The sequence below is a fragment of the Anopheles arabiensis genome (assembly GCF_016920715.1).
Source record: "Anopheles arabiensis isolate DONGOLA chromosome X unlocalized genomic scaffold, AaraD3 X_pericentromeric_contig0018, whole genome shotgun sequence".
Taxonomy (NCBI): Eukaryota; Metazoa; Arthropoda; class Insecta; order Diptera; family Culicidae; genus Anopheles; species Anopheles arabiensis.
In genome coordinates this window covers 72501-80000 of record NW_024412096.1, presented here as the reverse complement: position 1 = coordinate 80000, position 7500 = coordinate 72501, and the positions used below count along the sequence as shown (strand labels likewise).

General features: G+C 50.5%; 1 pseudogene; it reads left to right on the top strand.

Moving 5' to 3' along the window:
- The window catches only part of LOC120907713, a 9216-nt pseudogene extending 6317 nt beyond the window's left edge, over positions 1–2899 (top strand).
- The last annotated feature ends 4601 nt before the right edge of the window (positions 2900–7500 follow it).

Below are 7500 nucleotides of genomic sequence, written 5' to 3'. Positions count from 1 at the left end.
GGAGACCACCAAAGATGTTCGATGCGGGTCTTGGTGCACTCGGGTAACCCGTTGCATCGTCTCGTCGCAAGCCTTGAGCATGGCTGCGATCATACCCTCCTGGCTCGTTGCGCGTTGGACAAAGTCCGCAGCGAACAGCGCCTCGAGGAATGAGGAAGGAGAAAACTGCGAGGCTTTCCATCGGCGGCCAGCGTGACGCGCACGCCTCTGGCTTGAGGAATCACCCTGCTGCGACGATGGTTGCCGCTGTCGTTGCTGCTGCTGCTGTTGTGATAACTGCTGCTGTTGTAAGGACTGCTGTTGCTGCTGCTGTTGTTGCTGCTGAGACGACTGCTGCGCTGTCTGCTGTTGGTTCTGCAGTTGTTCGGGGATGGTGGTGTTCCTCCCACGGTGTAGAGAACATAGCGGTGGTCTGACGCGGTGTAGCTTGTGCTAACAACCCAGGTGTCAGGGCGAGCGATCGACGGGCTCGCGAATGCCACATCCACTATACTCGGGAGAGCCACCCCGTTGCCATCAAACGTGTATTCCCGACCTTGATTAATCACGATTAGGCCAAGCTGCTCCACCATTCCGTGCAGCTCTTCCCCGCGGTCGCAAGTCTCGGGCTGCCCCACTCCTCATGTCTGGCGTTAAAATCGCCGGCGACGACGACTTGAGGGTGGAGAAGCCTTCGAGTTCTATTGCTTCTAAGAAGCGCTCGAACTCTGCGAGGTTAAGGCTTGGTGGAGCATAGCAGCTGATGAAAACCACTCCGCCGATCTGCGCTGCAACCAACCCCTGAGCTTCACTGCACCACACCCGCTGTATTGGTAGCTCACCGACAGCTACCACCGCTACCGCCTTGCAGCTGCTGAATGCCCACCGGCCGTTGTTTTCAGGTGGGCGCAGAACATCAGAGAGAATGAGCACGTCTGCTTTCTCCTCTCTGGCAGCTTGCAGCACCAGGTTCTGGGCCTCACGGCCATGGCCCAGGTTCGCCTGCAGAACTTTCAGGGCCGGGAACATCGTTGGGCCGAACGAGCACATTCGCTGTGGCCTATGTGGTGAGCGCCACCGCACAGTGCGCACTTTGCCTCATTCTGGCAGGATCGTGCTTTGTGTCCGGTAAGCCCACAGCGGATGCACAGATTCTGCCGATCTGCGGTGGAACGGCAGTTCGAGGCGATGTGGCCCATCTCCAGACAGCGGAAACAGCGCTGTCGCTCTGGAGGCGTTGGTGGGGCTGCTCGAACCTTGCTCACACAGTCGCACAGGAACAGTTTAAGTCCTTCCAACTGCCGAGCCGACTTCACAGGTAGCCGGATGCGTGCTCGCTTCGAACCATCCGGTAGTTCCCAAATGCTGGCAGAAACAACTCCAGCACTTGCGCCAATCTTAGCATCGAGGGCAGCAATGATATCTTCCTCCGTAGCAAGGGGATCGATATCGACTACCAGCAGCTCACCCATTTCTGTGACAAGCCGACTGACGCCTGCGTCGCCGATGATTTTGCGGACGCCTTCCAGCATAAGCGGAGCGTTTGCCGTCTTGCTCAGCTCCATACGTAGCAGCCTGGCATGAGTTCGGCGGCCCTGCTTAATATGCCCTTTCATTTCGCTGTGAGCCGCGTCTAGACGAATGGCTATGCGCACCTTCTCGTAGATGCCATCCCAGGTTTCGCCTTCACTGGGAGACACCTCGATGATGTCGGGCCTCGGCTTTCGCTTACGATGTTGCTGATGTTGCTGCTGCATACGCTCCTGCTGCTGCTGCTGCGAGCCGGCGACCGCCTGTCGCTGTGGCTGACGCTGCTGCTGCTGCTGCTGCTGCTGCTGTTGCTGTTGCTGCTGCTGCTGGGAGCGTGGCTTACCCGTAGCTTTTCCGCGATATCTACGCCGCACGACCTCACTAAAGGTGAGTTCCGGCACAACGTCTACGCGGGCGGCTGTCGATGCCTCGCTGCGCGGCGGCATGACTGCGCGCGACGTCGACGCGCGGGGCTGCTCCTGCTCGTGCTGGTTCCGCTGCTGCTGTTGTTGTTGCTGCAGCTGCGGCGCAGAGGGTCGGCGCGGCAGCGGAGTCGGAGGTTGGCGCGGACTAGCTGACGGTTGTCCGCCGGCAACCTTTGCTGCCAGAAGAGAGTTGAGCACGTCTCGGTCGCGCTGATGCGGCGGCGAGCTTCTCCATCTGTGCCTCCAACTTCTCCTCTCGTCGTTTTGCCTCCTCCTTTCCTCTTGTAGCAGTTGGCACATGCCAGTTATCTGCTCGACAGGGATAACTGGCTTGTGGCCGCCAAGCGTTCATAGCGACGTGGCTTTTGATCCTTCGATGTCGGCTCTTCCTATCATTGTGAAGCAAAATTCACCAAGCGTAGGATTGTTCACCCTTTCAAGGAACGTGAGCTGGGTTTAGACCGTCGTGAGACAGGTTAGTTTTACCCTACTGGTGTGTGCTTATAGTCGCTATCTTAACGGAATTCCTGTGCAGTACGAGAGGAACCACAGGTACGGACCACTGGCTCAATACTAGTCCGACCGGACTTTGGTATGACGCTACGTCCGCTGGATTATGCCTGAACGCCTCTAAGGTCGTAGCCAATCCGAGCTGATAGCGCTTCTCAAACCCATTAGGTGTTCGGAAGCTAGCGGGCCTAACAACCCTCTGAGATCCGTTGGAGTCTGCGTCTGCAGCCCGGCGTCTCATCCCGCTATACCTAGGCCGCAATGAGTGGAGTTCGCTGCACGTGTTAGTACCGTAACTGGGAACGCCGTTGGCTTGAGCTCTGCCCAACGTGGATATACCTAGTTTCGACACCTATCAACCGCCCGCAAACGACGGGACTTCAGGCTGGGAGCTGCGAGTTGTAGAGATGCGTTCGCATCGATCCTCTCAGGCGACCCATGCTTGGTGGTTTGTCCGTGTGCCCCTTCCTCGATGTGCGCAAGCTCGTCTTGGTCTGGGGACCACGTCGACACAGGGGATACTCTTGTGAGAGCATGAGTGTACTAAGTTGAGTGTAGCAAGGAACGCGTGCCCCTTCCTCGTTGGCGTAACTAACCATCTTGGTCTGGGGACCGTGGTACCGTGCTCTGGTGAAGCTTGGTGCGTGCTCCTTCCTTGTCAGACGAGTGACTTGACCTGGTCTGGAGACCGTTCCTTTATACTAGTGGACAAGAGTTGGCTACTTCCGTGTCAGACGAGTGACTTGACATAGGATGGAGAAGGACACTTAACACTAATGAGCTTGTCGGCGTGCCTCGTTCTCGACTTGATTGTCTTGATGTGAGGACCGTGCGGACCACACCAGTAAGCTTACACATGCTCGTTACAAGTTGTATAAGTTGACCCGTTTGGCCCGGTTGCCTTGCACATGATGGTGTTGACCATGTTCGGTTAACAGGTCGTGTGTCGAGGTGGTCGGCCTTGGTAGTAGGATGTCTTGTGCATGTGACGTGTTGACCTGGTTTGGTCGGTGTGTCGTCGTGTACGAGATGACCTACTTACCCGTCAGTTTTCCAAGTTGTATCATGTGTTGACTTAGTTGACGTGTCATGTGCTTGGATGATTAGCGTACGGGTCATGTATGGTGCGCTTGCTTCAGTTGAAGGGATGTACTAGTACAGTTGTATTAATTGTTTATTTCACGATCTGGTCTTTTGGCTGGATCGTGAAAAACGCTAAGTCCCAAATCCTGAACTCGAGAAGAAAGCGCCAATGACAACGTTTTTGACTGGAGCTCCCTAGCATTCGGCTCTTTTCTACTTTGAAGGGATGCACTGTTGTATGAATTGTTTATTCACGAACTGGTCGTTTGATTGGATCGTGAAAAAAAATCGCTAAGTCCCAAATCCTGAACTCGACAGGAAAGCGCTGATTGCAAACATTTTGACTGGAAGTCCCTTGAAAATGGCGTTTTCGTTATTGGCATTATGTGGCACGTTTATTGTGGCTAGAACATTAATTATTCACCAAATGGCACCAAAGCTTGGCAAAAGTCGCGAAACACTCCTATCTCGACGCACCAGCAATCGCAACTTGATGCAAAATAAATTGCACAAGCTAATGATACTTGTACCATGCACAGTACACCGTACCAAAATATACCCCTGAAAGTGTGCAATTTGGTGCTACCCTAGGGAATATGTATGGGGAAGCCTAGCTACGTGTGTCGCACGTTCCAAGTTGCATGGACGTCGAACAGAGGCATGCAAAAGCACCTATCTAGGGAATTACTCTACGTTCTAGTAGCAAGTGCGATTTTCCGGTCCAGCACGGCAGTACGCCTGCACGCATACACTCCATGTACCAAAAATGTACCAACCTAGGCGTTGCTCAGTAGCTTTTGGCGGCACATAGAAAAAGTATTCGAGTTCAGATTTTTGGAACTTAGCGTATTTTTTAAAACTAACAACGAAAATTAAATTATAAATCGGTAAACGGCTAGGAGTTGCTCAGCAGCTTTTTGCGCAACGTGGCAAAAGTATTCGAGTTCAGATTTCTAGGACGTAGCGTATTTTTCAATCATAATAAACCGAATCAAACATAACAATGATGAAACTTACACCATGTCCCAAGGTTGTGCACAAAACGTAACGATAAAGTGCTGGCGAAGTTAGAGGTGCACCAAAATTGTGTACCGATCAGGGAAAGTACTCTACGTTCCTATGATTTGGGTGAAAAGTGTTGATTAACTGCTGGTTAGAATAGACAGTTGCTTATCATACACATCGCAAACGAACACCCCTTAGTGAGCATTAGCAAAAGTCAATGGCACAAAGCAATTGCAATACAAACTGATCAAGTACATTAAAGAACGCTAAGTACCACGACTTCTTTCCAAGAATGGTGTCCGCGACGGGAGGGCAAGCGTCCTTCCCAGGTTTTCCTAGTAAACCTTGTATGGTAAACATACCCAAGCGTGTCTGTAAGCACGCAACGAAAGTCACGAACGGGCACATACCTAGGGAATGTACTCTACGTACTTGGACTTTTGTCCAAGAATGGTGTCCGCGACGGTCGGGCACTGCGACGCAATAACCAAATCCTAGGATTGTAACTTTAGTGTGCACAAACATAAACATTAACGCGTTCGCTCGGGCTGCGCCGTCCGTGTTGAACACAAATGTGGGTGATTATATGCGTGGAGGGACAAAAACATACGAGGAGGAGACAGTTTTCTGCACGATGTGCACAGAGCTCATTTCGTCGTCCCGGGCGAATGGAAAACACAAACATCGCGAGTATCGTTCTAGGTTTCTGTCTATAAAAGGGCAGGCCAAAAGGTGACCGGTTGAGATAAGCGTTTTAAGCATACAAACACTTTATTGGAACTTTTGATACAAAAACAAGGTACGTACATGTAGGTTGTACCAACATGGACATCTATGAACGCGTACGCTCGGGCTGCGCCTCCGTCTTGTACTTTCCTGATCGGTACACAGTTTTGGTGCACTGCTATTCCGACCGGCAACTTGTACCAACATATACATCCATGAACGCGTAAGTAGTGTACTTTCCCTGATCGGTACACACTGTTGGTGCACGGCATAAGAAAAGAGCTAAAATGGTCAAACTCAATCCATTTCAACAATAGATAGTCGATAGTAGCTGTGCCGATGAAGTAGGGCACGATGCAAGTTAATGTTGTTTAATGAATAACATGTCCGCCATACATTTCAGTACAAAATTGCTCGGTCAGACCTACAAAGTGCTATATCTCGAATACGAGGCGTCGGACTGGGGGGTTGTAGAACAATTTTAAGTTCGTCTAATGATTCTACATCCGATTCTGGATAGCGGTTTTTTGACCACTTTTCAATATTTTGTGACACCCCGAACCTAGGGGCAGCTCCCTAGCTTTTTCAAAAATGTGCACCGAACGGGCCGGAGAGCTCGTGTGGCTCAAAACATGTTTTCGCTAAAACACCTCAAAACGTGTAAGGAACGCACCCTAGCTCTTGTTTTTCAAAAGTTATGGCCATTTAAAGTGAGGTGGTTTTTTGCTTCAAAATAGCTATTTTACCCGTCCCTATGGCCATGCTTTAAATTTTCACGAAAATGCCAGGTCAGACCTAGGCCGGGCCATATCTTGAATACTAAACGTCGCAGACATTGGTCGTAGAACAATTTTAAGTTCGTCTAATGATTCTACATCCGATTCTGGATAGCGGTTTTTTGACCACTTATCAATATTTTGTGACACCCCGAACCTAGGGGCAGCTCCCTAGCTTTTTTCAAAAATGTGCACCGAACGGGCCGGAGAGCTCGTGTGGCTCAAAACATGTTTTTCGCTAAAACACCTCAAAACGTGTAAGGAACGCACCCTAGATGATGAAAAGTGCAATCAGAATGTCAATCGACAACTTTGTTGGGGGTACCATTTTACTCTACGGGCCAGTAGCTTAGGCGCGCCAACAGCGCTTTCCTTTCGGGTTCCCATTTTTGCCCTCCTGGGATTATGATCATTTGTTCATTGCCTACTATAGGGAGGGTACCTTGCTACGAGGTCAAACATGAAGATTGCACCAAATCGTAGTTTTTACCTCTATTTAGTCGTAGGAGCATGGTTTGCAGTGGCAGTGGGTCATTAAGCCCCGTTTGGGTCATACGTCCCTCCGCGATAAAAATCGTCGTATGCCTATAGTCCGAACTAATGAAGCAAAAGTGGTGTCTGGTGGGCTCTGCCGATGATTTTAACCTATGATTTTGAGCTTCCACCCTATCAAAACGTTCCTGGAGCAGTACATCACGGGTCTACGGACCCAAAGACTTCGTCGTGATGGTTTCTAGTAAAAAAGTTGTAACAGCTAAGGGTTTTGAATACGCGTATATTAACCATTGCTTGAAACTAAGCTTCGTTGTCTTTAAACTCTGCAAGACCAATCGAACTTCTTAGGGAAACCCGAAGGATTCACGCTAAGCTCGATGAGCTATTATGGGTAGTGGTGCATGATCTGGTGTTCCTTGGATCTAATCCAATGAATAAATTTATGAGGGTATATATGGTGCAGGGCACAAAGCGTGATGAAACCGGGTCTCCCTACCAAATGTGGCATATTTTTTCCCTGAGAGCGAAGCTCAGACCCACGTAGGGGAGAGCGAAGTGGAACTTAAATGTTCTTTGCAGCAAATGTTCGCCATGCGGATAAACAAGTTGGAATAGTTCAATGTAGTGTAATGCAAACACGAATCGCAATAACGATACGGGACCCAGAAGCAATTCTGCGGATCCCTCGGGGAGTGGTGAGTTGATATAAATTAGAGGTGAAAGTCCAAGTTGTTCAAGCTCCGGCTCGGCAGCCGATACGAGGTTACTGTTGGGTTTTGTACATCGCGCAGAGGCGCCGTTCGGTTCTAGCAATGATTCCCGCCACCATGTTCCATGCGTGCAGAGATCCGTTAGAGCTCGTTCAATGTGTCCCGCCGTGATTACGAAAAAGTCCAACAGTTGACCAAGTTGGGGTGCGTCAAGTAAACGCGCAGAGATGCCGTTCGGTTTAGAGCAATGTCTCCCGTATC